Here is a 27,955-nt window from a genome sequence, read left to right on the forward strand (position 1 = left end):
ATGTATGTGTGTAGTGTGTGTATGTGTATGTGTGTGTTGTGTATGTGTACGTGTTGTGTGTATGTGTTGTGTGTATATGTGTACGTGTTGTGTGTATGTGTGTACGTGCTGTGTGTATGTGCATGTGTGTGGTATGTATATGTGTATGTGTACGTGTTGTGTGTATGTGTATGTGTGTTGTGTGTGTATGTGTACGTATTGTGTGTATGTGTATGTGTGTTGTATGTGTATGTGTACGTGTTGTGTGTATGTGTGTGTGGTGTGTGTATACGTATGTGTGTGTGGTGTGTGTATACGTATGTGTGTGTGGTGTGTGTATACGTATGTGTGTGTGGTGTGTGTATACGTATGTGTGTGTGGTGTGTGTATATGTATGTTTTTTCTTCCCCCTTCCTTTTTCCAAATCCTGATGCGAGCCTATACAATGAGCCAACAGCTCCCCCTCGGGAAAGGACTGGGAACACAGTGTAAGAGTCTCCAGGGAAAGAACTTTTTTGCAACAAAGTGGCAGGCTTTAGGCTTTATTTATCTAAAGGCACATATGCTCAGAGCCGCCACGCCTACTTATTGGAGTTCTCGGAGCTCCATGACAACAAAAGATCATTGTCTCTTGTAAAAAGGCATCACATCCCTCCCGGTTTCAGACTAGGATACTCTGGGATCAAAAGAGAAATCCAAAGGAAGGACCGGCTCCTTCCTCCCGGGCTCAAGCCTGGTGCCAGTGAGGAGCTGTGGGGTGACTCCCTTTCAGGCTGGACGTGATTGGCTGAAAGGCCCTTGACTGACAGCTCGGGCCAAAAAGGTTGGTAGGGCTGAAGGGGCGGGAGGGTTAACAGCCTGATTGTAAAATCAATGTCATAAATGCTTGGTAAGTTACAGGAACATGCGGGAAAGGGAGGCCACGATTGATAAAGGAGTGCAGCTTTGATGCTGCACTGGGGACTTGTTTATTGACAGGAAAGCCAATCTCCTCTCCAGGCCAGGCCAGGCCAGAGAAACCTGCAAGCGTTTACCAATTAATTGGTGGGCTTTTCTTCCTCTGCTTCTCTCTTCCTCCCCCTCAACCAACTGTCCAGTTAAAGAGCCATGACTTTAAAAGCATCGCCCAAGCAGGAGAGCCTCCCTCCGCTTGCTCCCCAATCTCTGCCCCTCCTCCCCGACCTCTCCTCCCGACGGATCGGTGCCGTCCTGGGGGTCGGCTCCTCCTAGGACGGATGGGAAGAACGGGCTTTTACCTGGGAGCGCCCAGCACCTAACAGGGCAGAGAGCCCCAGACACCACGGAGGGCTGGCGGCCCAACTCCCAGCTGCCTCCAGAGGAAAGCCCGTCTCCTCACTCGCATAAGCCCCACGGTGGGCACCAGGTCTGAATGGCGTCCTACCGCGGCAGCCAGGGGTCCCAGCGTCCCCGAGCCACTGTGCCCAGTTAGCTCAGAAATCGGGAGCGAACGGCTCCCATTTGGGCTTCTCGACTGTAACTTTTTCTTGGAGAAAACATCTAACATGCAGGTGGTTCCATGCTCTGGGTTCTCTGGGGGGGGTGGGGGAGAGGAGAGGCTGAGGAGAGGGCCCAAGCGATGAAGACATCTGTCTTCTGATCCCAGACTGTACACAAACACCTCTGTGCTTCTAACACTTCCCCATCCTCTCCCTCATCCCACAGTCTCTCTTGGCTCCCTTGCTCTGTTTATCAGCCAGTCAATAAGAAAAAGGTAGTTCTTACTTAAGGAGGCAGGAGTCAACTCGTCAGGTCGATCAGCACTCTGTCTGTAAACACGGTTTCCCGTAAAATCAATGATCTTCAGTTACAGAGAGCAGTCTGAGAACCCTAAGAGTCCCTGGGCTTCCACGGGCTACAGTCAGCTAGAGTTAACAGCCCCCTTTGTTCAGTCTCTCCTCCAGCCTCTTAGCCCCTTTTCTCTCCTTTTATTACCTTTTCCTATCACTCCCTCGGCCTTCTTTTCTGCCACACTCCTACCCACATTTCCATTAAAGCCTCCTTTACTCCAGAACACTTGTCAAAACCCCAAAAGGCTCAAATAGGACAAGTTTGAGACCTACAAAGTGTGTCACATGAATAGGACTTTTGGGACCAGTCCCCTCCTCTCCATATACCCCCAAAGGCACCACCTTCAGAAATACACTCGGGAACAGTGAATGGGTCTGTGCTCCGGTTACCCCAAAAGGAGGCCTTATGCCTTCACCCAGAAAGAGCCTCCCTGCGGCCTCTCTAGTTTTCCTGGAGACTATCTGCTTGCTCAATGCCTTTTTAGCAAATATCAGTCTTTACTTTTCACTCAGCTGATGTCTGGGACCACCAGCCAACATCTATCACCTTGTTTACTCCCCAATATATTCTATCAATACTGCTAAAACTGATAGTTAGGAAGTCTTCCTTGCTCAGCAAATGACAAAACTCCAACAGTCAGGGGCTTTTCAAATGCAACCTTAAGCATTTCAGATCTTTCTTAAAAAAGAAAAAACAAAACAAAACCACCACAACCAACAACAACAGCAAAAAACTCTTCAAATTACAGAAGCACAAGGAAACCAAGTATAATGGAGGGAAGGGGGCTGGGAGTGGGGTGGGGTAGTTAGTCCTGCTGTTGCCCAGGCATCCTGAGAATTAAATATGAACAGTCGTAGTGTGTAATTTTAAATTGTTAATTAGCGCAGGGTTAATTAGGCGGTCCTTTCACAAGAGGCTGTTTGGCAGTAAACCAAGACTGGAAGCAATGGAAAGGAAGGAAAAACAAAGGGAAGAGAGACAGTGAGAAACGGTCCCCTCTGTTAATAACCCATGTGGCATCATGAGAAAAAAAAAAAAAGCTAAACAGGCAGGAAAGAAATTTCTCAACTGTTTCTCAAGGAAAGAACCCCCTGAGGTTCTATCTATTAAAAATGCTCCTCTCGTGGGAAGCCTTCCTCCTAGCGTCAGCACTCTGGCATCCAAGTGCTCGTCCCACAAGCTGAAAATGGGCTCACCAGCACCCAGTGGATACTGCTATACACTGCAAGGTTACACAGCATTGGCAATCTCTAACACCCACACGTGCAGTCAAGTAGCCGGAAATGCCGAGTCCTGAAAAAGGGAAATGCTCCAGAATTCCCAACTCTGTATCCTAGAAGCAGGCTCTGAGCTTAGGGAGAAAGTGAAAGTGGGTGTGCATGTGGGAGAAGGGGGATGGGGAAGGCAGGAAGACATCAGGGCATCCTCCCTCTGCCAACCAAAATGCCCTCTGAGAACGATGCCAAAGAAGCAGCCCAATTCTGTGACAAGAGGAAGGAGGAAGGGGGCACGCTCTGCTCTGTTCTCCCAAAGCAGCTTCCAATCCTTTGCCCTTCTCCACTGTTTCAGTGGCTGCTATGGTGACCAGAGAAGTGGTCCTGAAATCAAGATGAGCCGAGTTCAGGTCCCATCCCCACACATGCTGCACCATCCTGGCAAAATCACTTTACTCATCAATTGCCCTCAAGGCAACAGATTAAGATTAAAAGTTGCAGAGCAGAACTGCTTCCTTCACCAGTGAAATCGCAATAAACTGGTGATTAAAGGTAAGCTTATTCCACTGGGTAAGAATATGCCATCAAGGTGCATATTTTTGTAAACAATGGAGAGATGCCAGGTATATGGAGCATTATGTGTCTGGTCTGGGCCAGGAGCTGTGCTAAGAATTGGGGATACAAGCAAGTAATCCTGGTCCTCCAGAAGCTTACATTCAACTAGGGGAAGACAATATATGAAAGGGACTCTGAAAAGTGGGAGTAACCCACAGATGGTAGCCTGGGGAAACACAGGGACAAGGAGATGATTGCATATAATAATAATAATAATAATAATAATAATAATATTAGCTGTGTGTAGACCCTGAAGGATGACCCATGGAAAGACAGTGTTCTTTCCCCTTGGGACCTCCCCCCCTCCCTCTCCAAATCATGCAGAGTCAAGAAACATAAAGGGAAAGTCCACAGGCAACTTGGGTTGGCTTCTTGAAGGGGATTTATGGGAGGCCAATGACAAGAGTCACATGGATAAGAAGAGTTGGATGGGTACCATAGGAGGGAGAACCTAAACTGATAAAACCATAGCTCTATCAAATCACCCAAGGGTGAGAAGCAAGGTGGAGCAGAAAGAACACAGGACCTTAGAGAGGCGAGAGTCCCAGCTCTGCAGTTCAACAGCCCTGTGACTTTGAACGAATCACTTCATGTCTCTGAGTTCCAATTTCCTCCATATGAAAAGCTAAGTTGCAAACTGTCTCCCTCCCTCTAGGGCTGTTGTGATGACAAGGACTTGCTAACCTGAAAGTCCTCAATGGCCAAAGGCAGTCTAGCAGCTTACAGGTGGGTTTCTTCCCCTTTGGAATGGTTGAGTTAAATACCATTCTAAAGTGGGCAGAATTCCAAGAAATTCAACAATGCTGACAGGCATTTCCCTGAGACACTATTATGCATCTGAATTTGAACAGCATATTTCATTAAATAAATGTGAACCAGCCCTTGTTCTAATAAGGAGGTACTCCCACTGATGATAACTACATGAAAGGGGGTCAGGTACCACCTTAGAAAGAATGAATTTCCTTGACTCTGCAAAGCACGAATGAAATGAAATCCAGAATAATCAGAGCGTTGAGGAAAGGGAGAAGGCCATGATGTCTGTGTTAGTTAGGCTGGCAAAACAGATTCTGAGAGCTTTAAGCTCACCCAAGGGGACAGGAATCATTTTCATCCACCTTTCAATTTTGTGGGCACCCTGTGGAGGCATCAGGTCCATTTCTGTGCCCCAAATGGAGAGGAGTAATAGCACCTTTAAGGATTTCAAAGTATTTTGCATGCATCGTCTTATGTGATACTCCACTCTCCTGTGACATGGGTACTGTAAGAACTGTTGTCCCTATTTTTACAGGATGGGGCGAGGTTTGGAAAAGTTAATGTACCCTATGTTGTACGAGCCGGATCTGAGCCCTGCTCCAAATCTAGCCCCCTACCCACTTCCCCATTCTGCTGAACTCCTGCTTCGCACGTGTTACTGCATCCTATCAGCACCACACAATCTGGAGGTAAAATCCAATCCCATTGGCCCAGATTTTCCAGCAAGTCTGCACTTGTATTACTTTAATGGGGGATGGCCAGGAAACACACGCATGATTTAACAGCTTCTTCATGCTAAGGAAGAGTTGAAATGTCCAGGCCCACTCGCCTCCTGTTGGCTAATCATTTCATCTGTGCTATTTCCAGTACAAACATAAATCAGTCTGGAAGTGAAAACTGCTTGCTCAGTCTGTTTTGTGAGGAATCTGCAATAACCTCAACATTGTGGTTACCACACTGTCATGGAGCAGAGGAGGAACAAGTGAGATCAAAAGCAGAAGCGGGCCAAGCAGACGGCTCTGGGTGCTGCAAGACAAGCCGGGCCCTCCCGCAGCACCCTGGCCCAGCCCAGATCGAGAAGTTTTACAACTAGCGCAAGCTGCGCCATTACACCCTTATATAAAAGACAAGGCGGCTCACAAAGCCATTCCCTACCTCTACTCCCCCCCCCCAAGGCCTGAGATGGTCTCTCATCTGCCCCAACTGTCCCCCCGAAACTCCCTCCGGATTCCACCAGGCCTCATCCTCATGTGACTCCACTCTGGGCCCTCGGGCCCAACATCCTTCACCCTCGTCACAACTTCCCATTGCTGTCACTCCATTGAGCCCCTTTCTCACCCCTCCATCAAGACCCCGAATCACTCAGTCTTGCCCACTTTATCCATTGAATCTCCATCTCTGAATCTGAGTCGGAAGGCTCAATAAGCAAATCATCCAAAATGCGCTTAAAAAATAATCCCCTCCACCTTTATTGCCTCCAGACCTGGAGTCAGGAGTTCAAATCTGACTGCAGATACTCCCCGCTCTGTGATCCTGGACAAGTCACATAAGCCTGCTTGCCTTGGTTTCCTCATCTGTAAAAGGAACTGAAGGAGGAAATGGGCAACCATGCCAGTGTCTTTGCCAAGAAAACCCCACATGAGGTCATGAAGAGTTGAGTCGGACACAACTGAAAAACAGCTGAACAATAAAATTACCCGACAAGTCAGTCACCCAGTTTCTGCCTGAGGACCTCTAGTAAGACGAACCCTCCACCACAGACCCCCAGCCTTCTTATTCCAGATTTGGACAGCTCTAATTAGAAGATAGAACTTGATGTAAGGAAAAACTATCAAGTTGGCAGGCATATATTAAGCACCCACTATGTGCCGGGCTCTCTACTAAGAGTTGTTCAAAACTACCTTTGCTTCTTTGTACTGTCCACTCACTGTCCCTCCTCCCTCTGCCTCTCGTGCCCATCAGAACAAAGCTAATTCCACTTCCCAATCGAAAGTCCTTCAAATGTAGAAAGACCACTGTTCCCCACTGGCTAAACATGCACAGTTCCTTAAGCTGAGCTTCCTAGGGTCTTGCCCCATTCTGGCTGCCTTCTTCTGGCCATTCTTTTGCTTGTCAACATCCCACCTGAAATATGGCACAAACAGCTCAACACAAGACTGGAGATGCAGGCAGACCAGGGCAGAGAACCCCAGGACAATCCCCCATAATCTTCCCCTCTTCCTGCAGCCTAAGCGATCCCGTTGCCTTAGCAGAGGGTCCCATCATAAGGCTGACTCACAGAACACTTGAAATTCTCTAAAGCTCCTTCTCCCATGACCTCCCTCTTTTTTTGCCCAAATCCTGCAGTATCCTACACTGGATAGTCGATTCTTTTGAACTGGATAGTCGATTCTTTAAGTTTAAGACTTCACAACATACTGGCACAGATTCCTCCATCGTTGCCCCCACCCCCACCCCCAGAATAGCATGACAGACCTGATTAGATGTTTTGATAAAAATCTAGACAAGTACCAGTGACAACAATCCCCCGATCTACTGGTCTGGTAACCTTGTTTAAAAAGAAAAAAAATTAAAAATCTGGGATAACCAGCTCTTGTTGAAGCCATGCAGGCAGGCAGGCAGCTAGCCATTTCTGAATCCACTCTTGAATGCTAAGTTCTAGGATTCTGTTGGGGCAGAGAGGAAGGGCGCTGGGCCTGAGTTGGGATAACTCATCTTGCTGAGTTCAAATCTGACTTCAAACACTTGTTAGTTGTTTGATCCGGCCAAGTCATTTAATCCTGTTTGCCTCAGTTTCCTTGTCTGTAAATTAAGCCAGAGAAGGAAATGGCAGACCACTCTGGTATCTCTGCCAAGAAAACCCCAAACAGGGTCATGAAGAGTCCAACAAAAGGATTTTTCAGGGTTTTTTGATGAGTCCAAGTCAAGTTCACTGGCCTGCAGTTTGCAGGCTCCATTCTCTTGCCTTCTTTGAAAACCGGGGCTTTTGCCCTCCTCCAATCCTCTGGTATGTGTCCCTGATCTGTCAAATTATCGTCAAAAGGGGCCAGTGATCCTCTGCCATGTCCCTTTAGTCAGTGCCAGAGGAGGCTGGTAACTTGAATTCTTCAAAGGCAAGAATGTGCTTTCTTACTTATCTTAGGTTTTAACTTCCTATTAGTCATTTGTGGCGTGCCTTTCCTAGCCCCAAAATCATTCTGTTTATCAGAGAAAATGAAATCAAAATAAAGATTACGCAGCTTAGCCTTCTGCTGGTTGTTTTTGTCCCATTCACCCTGAGCTGGGGACTTTCAAGTCTTTAATATATCATGCTTGAATTTATTTTCTTTATGTCTCTGTCTCTCTATTCCCCTCTTTTGTCTTTATTTTTCCATCATGCCTAACCCTCTTCTTATAAGACTTTGTAATTTTTTAATTCATCCTGCCTTCCTTTTCCTCTCAATACAACTCTTTAAAAAAAAAAAAAAAAAGTAAATTGTCTAATCCATTCCCTCAGAACTCTTCAGACAATTTCCCTTTTTCCTATTTCTAGAAACTGTTTCTCTTTGTGACTACAATATGTCACTCACAAGAACCATCCTTCCCTCCAGAGTTGGTTTTCCTGAAAGAATTTTAATCCATGGGACCCCAACTAGCCTTTCTTTGCAACCAGGGAAATCTATGCTACTCCCACACAAGCCCATACCCTCCCCCCCAGGGACTTTTTTGGTTCATATCAGATTATGCTCCTATTGTTAATGAGATGGAGTCATTTTTCCCCCCATTAAGAGAGTCATCATGTCCAACCTGGCAACCAATTCCTTTTTGTTGGTGATAAATGGGGGAGGGGTGGGAGAGAAGGATCATCATCCTTTTTGATTTTCCCACCCTTTGAAGGGTGAAATTGTCATTTGGAAAACACACACACACATTATTATATATTATTATAATTGATAAGTCATTTGATGATTTTTTCCCCCTTTGGTTGCTTCACTCAATCTGCTCCTACTTTTCACTCAATAAATACTTTTCACCTTCCACTTCATGCAAAAGATTGGGATTACCTAGCTCTAATCCATTTTACCTTCTAGGTAGGTGAAGGAAAGTAGAGCCCACCTACCTTCCTCTTCTTCACTCAGGGGGATCACCGCCTCTTATTTATTTCTTTTGGTCCTTCCCTCTCATTACAAAACAAACAGTTCCCTTCTATTTACAAAAACTAAAACTGCCAACTTTATTCCAGATGCTATCCGTTCCATCCTCTGGAACTTCATCTCCCTTCCCTTTCTCCCTCACCAGAGACTTCCTTCAATCCCTCTCCCTCTTCTTTAAGACAATGGTTTTACTACCTACCTATCTTTCTTTTTTTTTTTTAAACAATTTTACATTTGGCTTCCACTCTCACTAGTCTTCTGATAATGCTTCCTCCAAGGCCAAGGTTTTCCTGCTAAGCAAATATGGGAACTCTCTCTCAGTCATCATTCTCCTCCATCTTTCTCCAATACTAGTAGAAATCTTCTTCTTAGAATATAATTTTCTTACTTACTACTATTTCCTGGTTTTTCCTCTTCCTATCTCTTTGAATCTTTCCTTTTCTGTCTTTCTCTTCCTGACATTTGAACTAAGGGTGTCCTCCAAAACTGTCCCTAACCTTTTCATTTTTTCTCTCTCTACTTGGCTTAATGAGTTCATCTATCAATATAGTTTCAGCTCTTTCATTTATCTGAATGACTCCCATATCTTTATCTCTGTTCCTGACTTCATACCTACTACCTAGTCTCTTATCACCAATCAATCAACAAGCATTTATTAAATGTCCACTATATGCAAGGAACTCAATTACATACACAAAAATAGGGGTGGGGGCCAACATAGTCACAATTTGCAGATAAGGATATACAGAATATCCTTCCTCCCCAACCTTTTCCTCTTTGTTGATACTGTTTCTATCACAACTTTCCTTCTTGTGCCTTCTCTTCTCTTAACTTATCTCCAATTTAGCCTGTTGTAGCTTGTTTGTATATTAACTATTTGTATGCTGTCTCTCCCTCATTTGAATGTGAGGCCCTTTAGATTTAGGACTAGTTTTTTTTTTTTTTTTTTTTTTTTTTAGGGGGGAAGGTGGATGGTGTTTTTGTATCCCTAACATTTAGCAAAGTATGATGCACAGATGAGGCACTTAATAGACTTCTAAAACTCATGTTACTTTTCATTGATCTCTATTATATTTACGATTCTATTTTCACTGCCATTACAGCCTTCATCTAAGTCCTCACCATCTCATCACCAGGCCATTCTGACTGCTACTTAATCTCTCCCTATTCTCTAATTCATCATGTAGATGGAAAGATAAAGTATTTCCTAAGCTTTCCTATGTGCTAGGTTCTTATCCTCTAAAATACCCCTTTTATAAAAATCAGAGACATTTGGTGGGTGACCAAATCTGAGTCTCACTTTGCTCATCAGTAAAATGGGAACTACAGCTATCATGTCTACCTCAAGGCAATCTGTAAAGGTCAAACAAGATAAAGCAGTTAGAACACTTAGAACAGATAATAGTTGATATTGGTAAAGAGTTTCGGAAATCTTTATGTGCTATGTAAATATCAGTCATCATCATCATCATGAGACATATTAATCTTTAGGGGCTCTTAGAAGAAATGTCGATACAACATTTGCTTGGTCAAAAGTAGGAAGATGAGTCAACCAGATTTCTAGGGTTCTGATTAGGCACTTCCAAATCAGCACAAAATCATCACTTGCATAATGCATGCAATTGCTGTTGATAAAAGGTCTCATCAACTAGAGAGAAAGTGGAATGTGGATTCCTTTCTTCAAGCTAACTCTACTTGGGACACATTCAAGAGGGATCTTGGACAAGAGAGGAAGTAGACCACACCTTCACTTCTCCCATAATTATTGTGATGATGATGAATGATTATCACCAATGGCTGATATTTACACAGCATTTAAATGATTATAAAAAGTAATGGTCTCATTCTCTTCTCCTGTTTTTCATACTTCAATATTCCCTGAAATGGTAATAAAGACCAGGATAACCACCATTCTATGCTCTGGGAGAGAGCTTTTGTGAGTTGTAATAAGATTAAAGATCCATCATATTGTGTCTCTTCTGGTAACAAACTGGTCCTAACACGGAAAGTAATCCACTGCCAGGGCATCCCTGAAGCCTTTTCAACCTGCTGCAGCCCAGGCCAGAATGATTCGGGCTCACTGGTGCATCAGCTTTGGGAGCTCAGGGTCGCCCCTCTGCCATGCCCGGCCTCAGCATCTATCTGCTTCCCATGTGGCTCTTAAATTCCTCTAACCAGGAAGCCCATTTAATTTCTTTGAAGGCAATAAGTTCTAAGTGTAAGGATCATTGGACTGGGAGTCAAGGGAACTGAATTCTGGCTCAGATAATTATTTGTTCTTGTCAATTGAAGAACAGTCTTCTAGAGAAACAGTTTGCCATCAGACTAAAGAATTCTACGACCTTGGTCAAGCTTCCTTCTCCTCACCTGTAAACTGAGGATAATTCCTGTTCACAGTCACCTCCGAGTTACAAAGTATTTCATAAACAAAACACCTGGTCAATAAGAGTTGTTATTATCATTAGGGTTATTAACAGGACAAAATAGCCAGCAGAAGGCAAGATGAAAGATGACTTTGGGTAAAGGAAGGGCTCACTTGGCAGGCCACTTCAAACTGACCCTCTCTGCAAAATCAGCAGGAAGAAAGCTACACACAGGGCTTGCCATTGGCAACTCACTCTGGCACAGGGTTCCGGAATTGGCACAGTGACAATGCAAACATGGGTTGCCCTGTGAAGGCTCATTAATAGGGCAACACACATACACACACACACACACACACACACACACACACACACACAAATCAGCACAACAAGTTCTTCAGATCTTCATTAGCTTATTAGCATAAACAGCTTTTCAAGCTACCAGAAACAAAAGGACATGCTAAACAACACAGGAGTAGAAGCCTGAGGCTGAGTCTTGGGCATAGAAATAGAGAGCCATCACTAGAAAAGGCTCAATGACCCAGAGTCCAGAACAGACTTCCAAGGCTCTCTAGTCTTTCTGTCGCTGCTTCCAACTCCATTCCTGTTTCATCTCATTAGTCATTATGTCCTACTTGGAAGTCTTCCTTGGAATACCGAGATCATCTAAACAATTTCCTTTCCCCATCTTCTAAACCCCTAAAAGAGTTGGAAAAATCTCTGTTCAATTTCTGGAGCCAGAGTTAATTCCAGTTTCTGTTACTCTTTCTGCCACAATGTGAGAAAAAATAAAATCAAAGATTTTGAAGGTGGGTCTCAGGCCACTAGTTCCATTAAGACTCTTGGGTTCATATCTGAAATGCTTCCAGAAATTAAATTAAATTAAATACTCTCCAATTATGATAACCAAGTCTGGCCCTGGAGAAGAAATGAGAAGATGAACCATCCCTCCTTTCTTCAGAGGTTATGGTGGGGAGGTAGGGGGATGGCACACTTTAGCTATGAAACGTTACATACACTGACAAATTTGGTGGATAGGTTGATTCATTTTGCTGAACTGCTTCTTCTCCCTCCATTTTTCCATTTTTTAAAAAGAAAGAATGGCTTACTACGTAGAGAGAGGGATATATTTGGAAAAGAAGGTAATATTTTTAAAGTGACAATTAAAAAACAACAACAAAGGCTTTCAGATCCCAGCACTGACCATACATTTCTGATGGTAATTAGGATGCCCAGTATTTGCACTGTTCCTTTCAATCCAAAAAAAAAAAAAAAAAAAATACTAGTAAGAAATGTTTAGCTTTGGGCCCCTGAAAAAGATTTGCTCAAGTAATTAAGCCATAGAACAAAATAAAAGTCTAGTTGAAGATCTAGGATCAGAAGAATTTACTATTTCCCTAATCTCATGAAAAGTTCTTTAAAGATGCACACAAGACAGTTCTGATAAGATCTCTAATGACAATACATTTTGGTTCAATATCCCATATAGGCATTAAAGGATCTCTGCATTAATTATACTTTGAATTCACCCATTCAAATGCTATTTAGACCTAACAACTTAGTTTGAGAACTAGCATCCTTACATATTTTCCTTTAATGACTTCCTGCACACTCTGGTCCCAGAAGAAAAATTGCTGGTTCAAGTCATAAAATGTGATCAATTTCGATCAAGATCCTGTGGTGAACATCTAAATGAGGAGGGAGTGAGAAAAGCCGGGCTCATAGGCTGATCACACAGGGAGGGAAAGAGAGAGGAGAGAGGGAGGGAGAGACAGACAGACAGACAGACAGAACATCTGGAAAAGAAATGCATTTTTCTATTTGGGCCCCTCCTTTTTTTCCTATAAACAATTCCAATCTTAGGTGGCTTAGAATTGGGACAAAGGCTTCAGCAATTATCCCTGCAAGTACTATAACAATTTCAAAGTTAAGAAAGAACTCTGACCAGCAAACTAGGATAATTTCACTTTTGTTTTTCAAGATCCCTTTTTCTGCTGCTTATCCAAAAACTCTCCACTAGAATCAAAGCCAATAGAGCAACCCATATTTGTTGGGGGAGATGGAAGAGAAGAGGGAAGGAATTTACAGTAGCTCTGGGGTAGGAGTGAACCCTTAGGAACCAGTGTGAGAAACTCCATGACAAAGATGAACAAAAATTATTCCCTCAACACCTGTGACAAAGACCTGAATAAGCAATCTCTGCTCTGTCACATACAGATCTTGCTTCTGATATAAGACCATTAGGATCAACATTAACAAAATCCCCCGCCCCCCAATAAAAGAGAAGTCGCTCTATAATTCAGTCTCCTCTGACAATCAACTCAGGGTGAACCAATCTAAGCTTCATACAGTAGCCTGTTGTTCCAAGGCTGACTTTTTTGTGATCTTTAAAAGCCCCCTCCATATTGCCTCCAAAATGACATTTTAATACCTCTATTCCTTTCCCATTTGCCAAACCTCATTTTCCATCCTCAGCATCACCATCCCCTCACTAACTCTTGCCTAGAAAACTAATAGGAGTCCCTTCTGTTTTCCTTGGCTTGTCAAATCTCCCCAATTCATACAGGCATCACAATCTTCCTCAGATTCACTTTTGCAAGCATTTCTTGAGCATTAAACAATCAACAAGTATTATTAAGAACTTACTATATATGCCTGACACTGTACTAGCCCCCCAGAGATATGAATACAATGAATACAGCAAACCTTCTGTGCAAGGAGCTTATACTCTACTGGAAGAGGTCCATAGATAATTTTAAATACAAAACACCAAGTAACTGGGAGATGGTAAGAGATCATGTTAGCAACTAAACATTACAGACTGTGGATATTCAGCCAATATTATTCTCCTGTTCAAAAACCTTTAACGGACATCCAGCATCCTAGAGGAAATACATAGTACCAGCTTCTTAGCACAACATTCAATGGGCTTCCACACTTCAGTTTCAAATTATTTTTCATTCCTCTCCATCAAGTACCCCACACTCCTGTCAGACTAGACCACCCAGAATTCTTCAAACATTCAAGTCAACACACATTTAAAGGTGTCTGCTCAGCCTTGGCTCATGCTTTTATCCCAACTAGGAAGTTCTTTGGTGTTCCTCATCCTTCAAGGCCTAGGCCACAATGTACTTCTCCCACACTCTACTGATTTGCAAACTTTGCAAGAGGATGGCAGTTCTCCCATTCAATGTGAAGCATTTATTGAGCACCTATGTATTGCATACATGGTGCATTTCAAACACCATGTAGGGAACTATAGGGTTGCCGTTGTGGCAATGGCATTTTATCCTTCATATTGTTCTAAAGACTCTCATAGATACTGAATCCTCATTCACTAGGGGACCACAAAGACTCAGTAAATTAAAGATTAATGATATTTTGGACTAACTTTTGAGAAATACAGAAGGAAACTACCACACCGTCTTTCGTGTTTCTATCAGACATAACAGTAGGCTGGAGGAGCTGAACCAGTGTAACAATACCTTAGACCACGAGGTTCATGATGTTCATATTACTTTGATGCTTTTGTTCAGTTGTGTCTGATTCTTCATGACCTCATCTGGGGTTTTCTTGGTAGAGATACTGGGGCGGTTTGCCATTTCCTTTTCCAGCCCATTTGACAGATGAGGAAACTGAGGCAAATAAGATTAAATGGCTTGCCGGGGGTCACCCAGCTAGGAAGTAACTGAGGTTATTTGATCTCAGGTCAGCCACCGAGCTGTCCCTCATATTGGTTACCAATGTGTTCTGAGACTGGGATACTTGCGGGGTTTTTCACTTCTACTTACTCTGAAACTTCTTAAAATGTTTTCCTAACTTTGGCTTCTTGCACATCTCCCTGTCACAGTGGTTCTCTTAGGCCTGCAGAAATCCCCCACATAGAAGGCAGGGCGTTCCAAGGCCATTGGCAGGCCCAGTCGGCCAGCCCATCTGGAGAGCCGCCAGCCTTCCCTTGGTCTCCCTCTCAGGATCCCCGCTCTGTACCCCCTGGAGTAAGGCTGACATTCCCGGGGACCAGCAGTCCTCGAGGTGCTCCAGAGCTGCACATTCTCCTGCTTTATCTTCTGCCCTACTGCGCACCTTCAAGAGAAATCCTAGCCAGGACCACAAGCAGCCCGAGAGCCCGCAGCCTGCTCTCACACACAGTGCCATGCCTCCAAGCAGAGGAAACCCACCAAGACGATGAGTCCCTAACCACAAATGACACAGATCCTGCCACAGATGCTCCAAGAGATAGATGTTCACAAAATTTCAAGGTGAATAAAAGAAAGAAATGTGTCAGGGAGGGAAAGAGAGCAGAAAAAAGGGGTCTGGGAGCTGATAAAAGGGGTCTCTCTCCTTCCTCAGACATTCACTCACAGGCCCTCTTTGCCTCCAGGACGGAAAGTGTTACTCAACTGCCTGGCCTCTTGCTAATTGTGGGTTTTTATTTTTATTTCCTATTACCCTCTTGCACGCCTGATGAGATTATTTTACCGGAACTGACACAGCTGGAAGCAGCAGGCATACGTGGAGCCTCTGAGGAGGTGATGCAATTTCATTTTCATTGATCAGAAATCAGCAGGGCAGTAAGTGATGGGAAATTCCATTAGAAGAAAACTCAGAGGCCACGAGACCCAACTTCCTAGCCACACCCAGGGCCTCCCAAAGGCCTGGTCTTCCTCCGGACTCGGGCAGAGGCCTGCAAGGAGAGACGCAGCCAGAGCCGCCAGCTCCTGAAATGAGAGCACCCCTGGCCGGGGGATCTGAAGCCCACAGCCAGAAGCTCCTGTCTGCCCCAGACAGCCCAAGGTCCAAGCTTGCATGTGGATGGAGCCTTAATCTTTCTAACTTTAACATGAAACCAGAAATCACAAAATCACAACCCCCTCCTTTTGTAAATGAGGAAACCCAGAGGGGTCAAATGACTGGTCACACAGCTCAGAAGGGTCCCCGCCAAAATTACAGCTGACTGCACCATCGTCTCTGATTGTCCCAAGGCAGAAAAGGATGCAGTTGAATGACTGTTGGGGGGGGGGGGGGGGGGGGGAAAAGGGGAAGGTTGTATTTTAAAGCTTCAAGTTGGCAAAACCTAGCCCCTCTTCATTCAAAAGTCAAATTTTATTAAGAGCCTAAAACAGGCAGAACATCATTAGGCGACAAAGATTCAAATACAAAATAGGACAGGGCCTGCAAGCCACAGATGAACTGGGATGAGCAATGGTTTCCAGAAGAATTTCTCAAAGCCTTCTCACTATTATAAAGTCCCCCGAGGTGCAGGGGCAGCTTGAGGGTGCAGTGGGTAGAGCACCAGCTCTGCAATCAGAAGGCCCCAAGTTCAACTTTGCCTCAGACACTTAACACTTGGGATGCCAGGCAAATCATGTAACCCCAATTGCCTGGCCCCAAAAAAATAATAAATAGCTGATGGTACTAACTTAGAAGATTAGGTTCAGGCAAGACCTACCTTCTCAAGAACAGCCAAGGAAGGTGGGAGCTCGATGAGATCCTTGGGTTGGAGAGGACATCCTATCTCATTATACGGGCCTCAATTTCCCCAGGTTAATGATGACACTGACTAATATCCATCTTAAAGTTGCCTATAGGAGGTCCCAGATAGACTCAGCAGATCTAAAGCTGGTGAAATCCTCTTTTCATAGGAACAAATACTAGCTACGCTGACCAGTTTAAAGCCAAGTTCTTAACTACTTGCTTAGCAGATAGGAGTAGAACTCTCACCTCAGTGCATATCTCAACTCACATTTGTATAGTGCTTTCTTAAAAATCTTGCAAGTATAATTATTCCCATTTTAAAGATAAGGAAGTTGAGATCCAGAAGGGTTTTAAATGATTGATTAGCCCCAAGTTAAAAAGTAGTAAGTATCAGACTAAGATTCGAACCCAGCATTTCAATCTGTTGATCTTTCCGATAGACCAGACTGTTTGTCAAATCAACAGACATCTTATTAAGCACCTACTATATACCAGGTACTAAGCAAAACAGTAGGGCTATAAAATGGATAAAAATAAATACAAAGTTAATTGTTTGGGGGGCAGGAAAAGAGCTAGCTGGGGGTCCAAGAAAAACCTCATTACGGACGGTGGCCTGAGACAGAGATGAGGAAAGAATGTTCTCCAGGAATGGAAACCACCCAATGTAAAGGTATGGAGAGGAATAATGAATGTTATGTATACAGAAGAATACCCAGACCAGTCTGGCTGGACTTTAGAGTGTGCGGAGGGAATGGGGTGAAAAAGACTGGATAGGCAGGAAGGGGCCAGGTTGAGAAGAGTTTAAAATGTCAGGGAAGTCTAATTTGACCCTACAGGTAATGGGGGCTGCTGGAGTTTACTTGAGTGGGGAGATGTCCGCGTGGCCCTGGAAGCCAAGTGTTTAAGAGATGTCATGGGAGGAAACAAGGCATGGAAAGTAAGGGAAGGACTCCTGTCTGGGTGAGAGGGGAGGGCCCTTGAGCCAGTGCAGGTAAGGGCAAAGGGGGAAAAGGAAAGGAGCTAGGAAAGCCAACTTCTGACGGTGGAACTGACTCAGGGAGGACATGGACGCCATATACCCACGAATGGCTATAAAAATGGTGCTGTCTCCTACAGAAATGGGGGGCTCAAGCACGGGAGGTTTGGGCGGAAAGATGAGATTTAGCTCCGTCTTGGACATTGTGAGTTTGAGAAGCCTTGGGGATATCCAGTTCAAAATATCTAAGAGGCAGTTGGTGATGTGGAACGGGAGCTCCAAAATAGAACACTAAAGCTAAAGAGGGGAGACAATGAAAACCGATAGCCAAGGTCCTGCTCACCTACATCCTTGCCAGCCAGAAATGGCTAACTTGGCAAACATACACCTGGCAAGACGGAAACCACATCAGGGTGAGGAAAGATGTCTCTGAGCAACCCATTAACACCGCTGGAAAGAAAAGCAAAGTTTGGGGCTGACTTAGAAATAAAGCGTCCTAGGGAGACGGCAAGACACTCCCCGCTCCAGTCCAAGACATTCAGCAGGACCTTCATCCTGTCCAGTCCTGGGCACGGCCGATGCCCATGCCTGGTAAACTCTGAGGTCTGAACCCCCTGTCATTCCCACTATTCTAATGATTCTCATAAATATAGAATTGTAATTCATAAGTGAGCCAATACCGTCTCCCTACAATTAAAGGTAAACTAGTAATATTTAGAGTTGCCCACTCATACTCTCTTCTCAAAAAACAAATAACTAAGTCATTGAGAGGGAATCTACTACCCTGCCCTCCCTGAAAACATCTTTCATCTTTCTGTCTGAAATAACAGTAGGCTTGATGAAATTCAGCTGATTCAGTACAGCCTGTCTGCCAGGATGCTCTAATGTTGACAACAGCTTACATGAATTAGTTTCTACTGGCTCCTAAGAATAAGATGAACCTACAGATTTTTCACCACCTAATCTAAAAGGCTAAGCCTCATAGATAAATTCCTTTTAAAATTTTCTCCTGACACTTGAGTTCCAAATTTTTCCTGAGCAGTATTTTCTAAATACTTAAGTCTAAAATTATCAATGCCAATTGATCAAAACTTTGTTTTTTTAATGTTTAAACGTAAAGTGAAAATTACCTGTGGTAAGATGTTCCAGCACTGAAATTCATCAGTCAATTTGATAAAATTAGCAGAAATCAAATAGGGATCCCAGAAAAAAGCAGACAGACAAAACAGAAATGGGCAGCTTCCTACTTCCTTCTTTCCTCAAATGGCCTTTACACAGATTAAGAACTTTACAAATCAAAAGGCCTCCTTTTTATTTCAAGGATGTATGATTTTTGTCAGGACAGGTACTTCTCCATGCAGAATGAAACCCTTCCGTGCCTTAAAAGATGAACTCTCTGCCCCCCCCCCAAAAAAAATCTAAAGTAGTGACTGACCTCCCTGAACTGAGCTGAGCTGGTCCTCAGATGTACAGACCACCACTAAGTATTTATACCATAATGAAATAATCAGGTAATAGTTCCTTCTCATCACTCTACACAGTTCATAAATTTAATTCCTTTTGGAAGTTTTACCTTTAAATTACTTCACATTAAAAATCATATCAGAGAGATAGCTGTGAGTAAAGTAGATTATAGGTAGCCAAGGAGTCAGATTTTGTTGAGAGCACCACATATCACCTTGCCAGTGAAGGGCAGTTCCCCAAATATTGGCTGGTTCTGCTTTATTTTGCAGAACCCAAATTATTTTCCACAGCTCTCAAAACTTGCTCACAGGCGCTAGTGACCCTATGACTCTGCATCTAGTAGTGGCTGTTATTGGGCTTTTTTTTAACTTAATAAAAATATTTTAAAGTTCCTCATTCCTTAAAATCTGAATCTAGCTTTTTTTAATTCAAGAGGAGAGCTTACTTGCCAATAGATAGGTAAAAGTCCCAGTTTCAAGTAGATTAAATGCTGAACTTCCAGGGTAGCTGCAGGGCAGAGTGGAAGGCGCGCCCAATCTAGATCTGAGTTCAAATCTGTCAGACCCTTCCTAGCCATATGACCTGATCAAGTCACTTCAGTCTGTTGCCTCAGTTTCCTCATTTATTAAATAAGCTAGAAAAGGAAATATCAAAGCACTCCAGAATCTCTGATAAAGTGTCAATGACCAAAATATGGAATAACAAAAAATTCTGAACTTAGGACTTCAATTCCCTCTCACTGGGCTACGCCACAATCTCTAGACAGACTCAATAACTGTCTCACATGCCAAGGTCTGTAGAGAAGAATTGAGAGATCATTCACAGCAACATCAACAATGAACAAGCTGATAACCAGGCAGGCCTTAACTTTAGTTTTAGATCTTTTTCTAAAACATTTCACACGCATTCTCATTTTCCTTTCACATGCTAATCTACAGAAAAACAAAACCAAAAACTTGGAATATGTGATATTAGGTGATTTTCCCAGGGTCACACAGGTCACTCACTTGTGGCCAGGCCAGGCCTACAGCTAGGTCTCCTAACTCCGCCACCTACTTCAAAGCTCTTTTCATTAGATCACATTACCATCCCGCAACGAATCATGGAACCCTCCCATAAGATGATAGCATATCAATACAAGGGTTGATTATTATATTTTCAAAAGCTATTTTCTTCCTTTGAAACAGGAGGTGAAGGAGAGGGAGAGAGAGAATCCTAGACATGGTCAAGATAAAATAATCACTACTAACCCATCTGATATAAAGATGTTTGAATCAGTACAGCAGAACGTTAAATTTCTAGTACATTGGAAAATAGCTAAACTGTAAGTTTGGGGTTAAAAGAAAAAGAGCTCAAAAATAATATATGCTAGAAAATGACTGTTGTTGGAGAGGCTGCCGAAAGACAGGCACACTAAAATATATGAATTATGTACATTATGGAGGAGCTCTAAATTGGTCCAATCATTCTGGGATACATTTTGGAACAGTGCCCCCAGGGTCACCAAACCAGTGATTCAAAAACACCACTGCTAAGCCTATTATCATGCCTTACTCAAAAAGGAAAGGAACAAACATTTATTAAACACTTACCATATGCCTGGCACTGTGCTACCTACTTTACACATATAGCAAGGAAAAAGAAAAAAGGAGGAGGAGGAAGAAGAGAAAGAGGAGGAAGAAAAAGGAGAAGAAATCCAGAGGTACAAAAATATTTTAAAAGCTTTTTGTTGTAATAAAGAATTGGGAGGGGAAGACTGGGAAAGTCGGTGTCTATCAACAGAAATAGCTTTAACAAAAGATGGTATATGAATGTAACAAAATATTATTGTTCCATAAGAAATGACAAATGGGACCATTTCAGGAAAAAATAGACATATGAATTGCTACAGAGAAAAGTGAATATTGTATATGTGTACATATATATTACAATAATGTATTCACAGGAAATAATTTATAAATTAACATTATAAGGAAAAATAGCTGAAAGACTTTAAACTCTGACTGATTATACTGACCAACCACAGCTTCAGAGGACTAATGCAACTTACCTCTTAAATAGTATATAGAATTCACCATGTTACTTATATTCAATTTCTTATATACTATTTAAGAGGTAAGTGGCACATCATAAAGATTCATACTTTCATGTATGACCCTCATTCTTTTCTACTTTATATATGGAAGTGTTCTCTTTTTTGGTGTTCATTAAATTTGTAAAGAAAAAAACCCAACTAAATAAAACAAAATACAATGCAGCCCTGATCAAACAGAGACCCTTTGGCTATGGGAGAGTTAGCCACCCTTAGGATGTGACTTTCTGAAAGTATTCAGAATAGACTGTTAGTTAATGGTACGAGAATTGGTTTGGTGAGTACTCGGATCAGAACAAAGTCTGTAGCAGAAACCCAGCCTGCTGCAGCACCTAACAGCAACTCGTGGGAAAAGCCCCAAAGGTTTCTAACTTGGGCGACATGGCTTGGCCAGTCAACACAGAATACCGCAACAAGCTTCGCTATCATTAGACTGTAAGCTCCTCGAGAGCAGGGATCATCTTTTTCTTTTTTCTTTTTAGTTCCCAGTACTTAGCATATAGTAGATGCTCAATAAATGTTTATTGCAGCGAATTCCTCTTTACAAATGTTTAAAGGTCTATAAAGAAGGACAGGTCCACCATGATGTCATTGTATATCTGCCTGCACTTTGGCACTCTTCAGGAAAGCTCCTTTCACCATCAAACCAATTAAGAGCCACATTAATTAAGGCTTACCAACATGCAAGTTTCCAAGTGCTAGGTACTACAGATGCAAAGACAGTTCAAATTATGTTCTATTTTAATATTTGTGAGATAACAAACACAAAGCACAGCTTTGCTAATTTGAAGAAAAAGAAAAGTAGAGAAAAGAAGGTTGCTTTATTGTAGGGACACCCACAATGAGTCTTGAAGGAAGAAAAGGTTCCTGAAAAGCCAAATTGAGAAGAGTATATTCTGGGCAAAGGGGTGGGGGTAGGAGGACCTCACATACAAATGCATGGGGGCAAGAAATGAAAAGTCAAATCTAGTTTAATTAGAATACAGATTATGTGAAAGGGAATAGGTAAGACAATTCTGGAAAGATAAAAAGCCTAAAACTTGAGGCTGAGACAATTTATTTTATCATAGCACCAAAAAAAGAAGTCTAGCTGCTAAGGATTTTAGATCTGTGCCTTATGATATTTTGGCCACTGTGCAGAAGATGATTTACAGACAAGAGAAACTGGAAGCAGAGAAACCAGTTAGGAGGATACCACCATCATATCCTAGAAGAGAGGCAATAAGGGCCTGATCTAGGGTAGTGGCCACCATGGGCAGAGAGACGGTAACAAAAGCAAGGGATGTGAAGACAGAGGTTAGGAAAACATCTTTGATTCTACCCGAAAGACAAAGACTGACAAGCTGGACGGATGCAGAGTCATTTTCCAATTTTTAAAGTTTTAGGAATGTGTTCATTAAAAAGTTATTGGTCAATAGCCAAGCCTTCTCATATTAGCCCTTCATTTTTTAAAAATAAAATTAAAGAAAAAAATTTGGAGGCATCCAGGTGTTCTGGAAATAAAAGGACTTTGAGGGCTAAGATCCAGTCAGAGAAAGTAAATTTCAGGCTTTTTAGGCTGGTTTAAAGGTGACTGTGTTAGTCTCCAGTTTACTTTCCATAACAAGGATGTAGCAACTCCTTTGTAAGCTTGTAGTAGCCACAAGAAAGTGCTACTTAAGCTGTGACTACATGCAGACTGTGTGACTGTGGCCCCAGGGAAAATGAAGATTGGGAGGAAAATGAGAAGGCTTTTACGGTCGTCGATGCTACAAGCCATGCTACACTGAGGGGACTGGCTGCCTCGGCTCACCCTCTGTCTTCCTCCTTCCCTCCCTTGAGATATCTCCATTTTGACCATCTATCTTCCCACAAGGCACTCCACTCTGTGCTGGTTGATGAGTTGTTTCATTGGACTTGCTCTCCCTAAACTTTAACAAATTGGCTAATGAAGTGCAGTGGTGTGTACTTCTGTCAACATTAAGTCATACTGGCATTAAATGTTTTTATTTGCTAAATAGAGCTCATGTTAGTAAGTAAGATACTGGGGGGGGGGGGGGGGGGGGGGGAAGAGAGAAAATCCTGCTCTGTATAAGCTTCACTGCTTGTGAGCCAAAAAGAATGGCTAAGGAAGTTATAGGGCTTCCTGGCAAATAGGCCATGCAAGTTGCTCTTCTGCAGTGAATTTCATGGTTGTGCAACGATTAAAATATAGTGGCCATCGGAAAATCAAGATACAAGCCAGGAACATTCAGCCCCTCCACTGAGGGGAAGACAGAGGGTCTAAGAGCTGGGTGACTGATGAATTTCCACAATACTCCCGAGTATTCAGAGATGGTTGAGGTTTGCTCACCCAAGAATGTGGCCTCCAGGTGTGAAGCACCCCCTAACATCCACCTGTGGGTCACCTTCTGAATAGGCTGGGCCCTGGATGGAGCCGATGTCCCGGCAGGATTTATATGTGAGGCTTCATTTCATCAGGGCAGACACACAAAGATCACATATATGGCAGCGAAGGGAAAATGCACCTACTCACTCATACACACAAATGAGGTAAGTCCACATGATTTTTATCTTATAGATAGCGCCCTGGATTGGGTACCAGACTTGCAGTCAGGAAGGTCTAAGTTCAAATCCCACCTGTAACTAAATCTCCCTCATAGTGTAGGAACCCATCCAGGCAATTTCTATACTGGCTTTCAATCCAAAGTCATTTTTTAAAAAACACCTATTATGTGCCCAGTCAGGTGCTAGGTTCTGATGAAACAAAAGATTCATTTTGGCAATGAAATGGTACCTGCCCTCAAGAAGTTTAAATTTTGCCCATATGTAGATGCAAAATATGTATAAAGTAAATACAAAATCAATTCAGAGCGGAGGAAGTAGCAGCTGACTTGATAGCCTAGGAAAGACTTTGTGAAAGGGGCAAGACCTTGAGCAGGGCTTTGAAGATGGATGAGTAGGGATCCTAACAAATGGAGGAGAGAAAGCAGGGTAAGGGGTAGGGAGCGCAGCCCAGGCAAAGGAAAGGAATAGGAGATGGAATGAAGTGTGGGAGCAGACTAGCTAACAGTTACACAGAGCTTTAAGAAAAGCACCATGTTCTAACTTTATAAATGTAGGTTAGAAAAGCCAGGATACCAAAGGTGAGTAGAAGTTCCTGAAGCTTTTGGGGCAGGCAAAGACATGTCAAGTATAAGCTAATTTAGGAAGCTCCCCTGGGTACATGAGTAGAGGATGAATTTGAGAATGGAGAGACCAAGGTAAGGAGCTCCTTTAAGTGACTGCTATAGTAACAGTAGTCCAGTGAAGAGAGACCAGGGTTTGAATTAGGGTGGTTGTGGTAGTACATATGGAGAAGGGGAAGGGTGAGAGAGGTGTTGTAAAGGCATAACACTACTTGAAAACTCATTAAATATGGAAGATGAGGGAGAGTTAAGAATCCAGGCCAACTGTAAGGTTGCAAACCTGAGGGACAGAAAGGATGGTGGTTAATAGCAACAGAAATAGCATAGTTAGGAGCAGGGGTTAGGAGGAAAGCTAAGTTCCCGCATGGATTCGTTGTCTGAGTTGCCTATGGAATAGCCAAGTGGAAATGTCCCGTAGGCAGGTGATAATTCAGGACTTTAGTGAAGAGGTCTGGATGTACAGTCAAGAGAATCACTTGTATAGAGATGATCATTGAACTCACAGGGATTGGTGAAATCACAAAAAGAGTGAGAAAAAAGGGGGGCATCATTCAATATTGTGAACCCCCTAAAATTATAGGCCCTACAAGTTATCTTACTCACTTAAAAAAATTAATCTGGGGAAATAAAATTCCACTTCAGCCAACCACTACCATATCTTTTATCTAACCAAGAAACATTCAGTAGACGTGGAAAAGTTAATGGGAAGGGGGCAATTTGACATTGTACAACTCAGCTTCTAGAATCTTGTAGCTTAAGAAGATCAATGACAATTTCAGAGGCACTAGAATTAGATTTTTCCTTAATCCTAGGCCCAAAAGCCCCTACAAATGCTTTTCCCCCAGAATTTAAGATGCAGTTCCCAAACAAACCAAAAAAAAAAAAAAAAAAACTCAAAAAATCCCAGGGAAGCCTGTTGCATAAGAGCACAAAATCTACAATACCCCTTTGAAAATCCCAGTCAGAGTTTGTTTTAGAGTGGACAAGGATAGAGAAAGAGGATACAAGCAGAGTAAAGGCTGGGAGAGAAGACATTTTAGCTTTTAAGCTCCAAACTCCTGAGTCACATTTCAATCTCCTTTGCCATAATTGTTTTAAACACTGCCTCCACCGAAAGATGCCTTTAAAAGTTGCATTAGCTTCCAGATTCCTTGTTTAAAACCCCTCTTTCTGCCGGGTGCCTTGGGATAAAAGCTGTGTTTGACTCACTGGCCTGGCCAGCTGTCAAATTCCCACACTTGCCTAAGCTGCAGCGAGAGCTTCTCCCTCTGCCAGTTGGAGGTACAGGCCCCACTGGCAGAGCAGGGGTTAATGGAAGCTGACCGCAGCAGAGTTGTTAAGGTAATCAATACTACTGAGATACTAAAGCAGCATAAGCCACATTATTGATTGCCAAGCAGATGATAAAACTGTTTATTATGATAATTGCAGGGTCCCTGCAAGATGCTCCCAGCGCTTCCTAAAGCTGTTTACAAAACTAATAAAGATTTGCCAGCCCAAGATCTTCTATTTTAACCCCCTGCCCCCTCACCCACCCTCAAATTCACGGCCATACCCTCTTTCACCGGGTGATAACTACAGGAATCTCATCTGCCAGCGTACCAACTTGGGAGTGATGTGTTTTATGAAACCCTCTTCCTGGACCCACTAAGGAACCATCCTTCAACACCCTGCTCCGAGCCCGCTTCATAAGGAAGGAAGTAAAGCAGACAACACAGCTTTTACATTTCCTACTGAGAATGCACCATAGAATCGCTGGTGTTTTATTACTGGAAGCTCTTCTCAGGGCTACTTGCTCCAACTGACATCCATTTGTTACAACGCAAACCACATCACCTTGGTTTATAATTAAAACTTCTCTTGAGAACTTGGTCCCATGGATGTAGGGACATAACACGTGAAAAAAGACGGACACATAGTCACAGGCTCTGCTTCTCCAGGGTGGTTCTGCCAGGCCATCTCCCCAGAACCTCGGCAGATAAGAGGAAGCAGGCCTCTTCTAAAAATCCTGGATTTTTTTAAAACCAAGTTTGGGTACAAGCCAAGCGGCTAACTTCATGACCGCTGCAAACATATGACATGATACTATTATATGTTCAAATACACAGTATTCATTTCAGAGTTCCAAGGTAGGCCCCAGTGGAAAGGCTCGGAGCTCTGAAGTCAAAGAGCCCCCATTTAAAACCCCAACTTTGCCACTTAGTATCTGTGATCTAGGACAAGATGCAAGCTTTCTTGGCCAGGGTCAATTTCCTCACCTTCCAAAGGAGAAGGTTGGTCTAGATCTCTGACTGTTCAGCCTCAGATACCAGGACAGGAAAACTCAAACTAGGAGAGGAAGAGGAAGTGATTTTCCACAAGAATGGAGAGTGAATAACCGAACCCCGAGGGTGACAAACAAACAAGGCCATCTTTAAAAGAGGAAGAGGTCAGAAGTAAAAGGCCAAGTGGGATGGGAAGAGACCCACTCCAAAAGGAGAGAAAGGAGGGGAATAAAACAAATGAGCAAACAAACATATGGCTCAGCCCCTCAGATCCCAAACCTCCCTTTCAGCTTGACACGCCAGACCTACAAATTAGCCAGGCAGACGAGATCCATGTCTGTATGTTCGCAAGCACGGTTCAATTTCTTGGGCTAGTAGAGACATGAGGTTCTTTTTGCAGACAACTAACAGGCTGTGCTCCTCCTCCTCCCAATCACATAGAAATCAAGAGACTGGAGCCAGTTTTACATAGAGATCAACCTGACTGCCAAAGACCTTGCTATGAACTCACAAATGCCAGAGCATGGCTGGAGGGGATGCACCCAGGGATTAGTTTTAACTCAGTTACCTGCTCTTATAAGAGTTCCTTGGCAACCAAAAATGGCCCTAGTAAACCAGATGCTTCTCTACTTCTGTAGTTTTTTTTTAGGTAAAGAATTCAAAAAAGTAAATGGGAAAAAAAAAACTTTGAAATTCCTAAAAAAGAAAAAAAAGAAAAATTTCTTCCACAAAAAAAGCTGCTTTAATAGACTTGTCCTAGAGTCCACGATATAACCAAGTTAATGTTAAATGGCTAGAATTCTGTAATTCCTGTCCCTTTAACTTCCTATTACGTGTCATATATGCTTTCTTCTCTTAACCAGCTGTCTTTGTATCATGAGTACACTGAAATTCATGCTACACTCAAATGTGATAATCCATACTCAAGAGATCTACCCATAATGACCAGATGAACACAGTCAAAGTCCGAAGAACCATGTGGAAACATTCTAAGTCATGAAGGCCATTAGCTCTGATTTGCATTAAACAGAACAAACCTGTGCCTATTGGGAATTCATTTCACTCGTTCCAGAGGCAAGTAGGCTTTCCCAGTCTGAATGCTAAGAGTTCACTGTTTTATTTTGCTCCTAAGTCATATATGTAACTTTACATTTGCAATACTATATTGTATTTTTTTTTAAGTGGCGGTGTTTTAATTAATTACAAATTGCCTTAAATGATTTCTCAGCATTTGGTTGGGGTCATCTGGTCATTCTATCTGCAAAGATCAAATTTAACCTACATAAAAGACAATTATTTTCCTGGGTTATCAGTCACTTTAAAATATTAATAAATATTTTTCCAGCAAAATTTGTGGTCGGAATTAAACATCAAATTAAAACTTTAAGTCTGTCATTTTTCATTTTAAAATTTTATTAACATGAATATTTGTTTTCCAGTTCTGGCAGCATTGGTTTAATGCAGAGGCAGAAGGGGAAGCAAACAAAAGAAGCGAAGATGCGGTCAAATTCCACTGGGAGTCAACTCCAAAGAGCTAAAGAACATGGAAAGAGACTCAAGTTCAGAATGTTTAAATAAATTTTTTGTTGTATTTGTAATACTGATATATTAATCTTTTAAAATATCTTAGCATTTTAATATTTCCAGAGGG

At 42.7% G+C, this 27,955-nt stretch overlaps 1 protein-coding gene and 1 long non-coding RNA gene across 2 annotated transcripts in view; one reads left to right on the top strand and one right to left on the bottom strand.

The window, feature by feature from the left end:
• ZFHX3 (zinc finger homeobox 3) overlaps positions 1-27,955 on the bottom strand; it is a 282,114-nt gene that overhangs the window by 192,128 nt on the left and 62,031 nt on the right.
• On the top strand, positions 358-27,895 carry LOC116421297. The gene is made up of 2 exons (XR_004231610.1): positions 358-802; positions 27,744-27,895. It is a non-coding gene; the product is annotated as an uncharacterized LOC116421297 (long non-coding RNA).

Source organism: Sarcophilus harrisii, chromosome 2 (assembly GCF_902635505.1).
Source record: "Sarcophilus harrisii chromosome 2, mSarHar1.11, whole genome shotgun sequence".
Taxonomy (NCBI): Eukaryota; Metazoa; Chordata; class Mammalia; order Dasyuromorphia; family Dasyuridae; genus Sarcophilus; species Sarcophilus harrisii.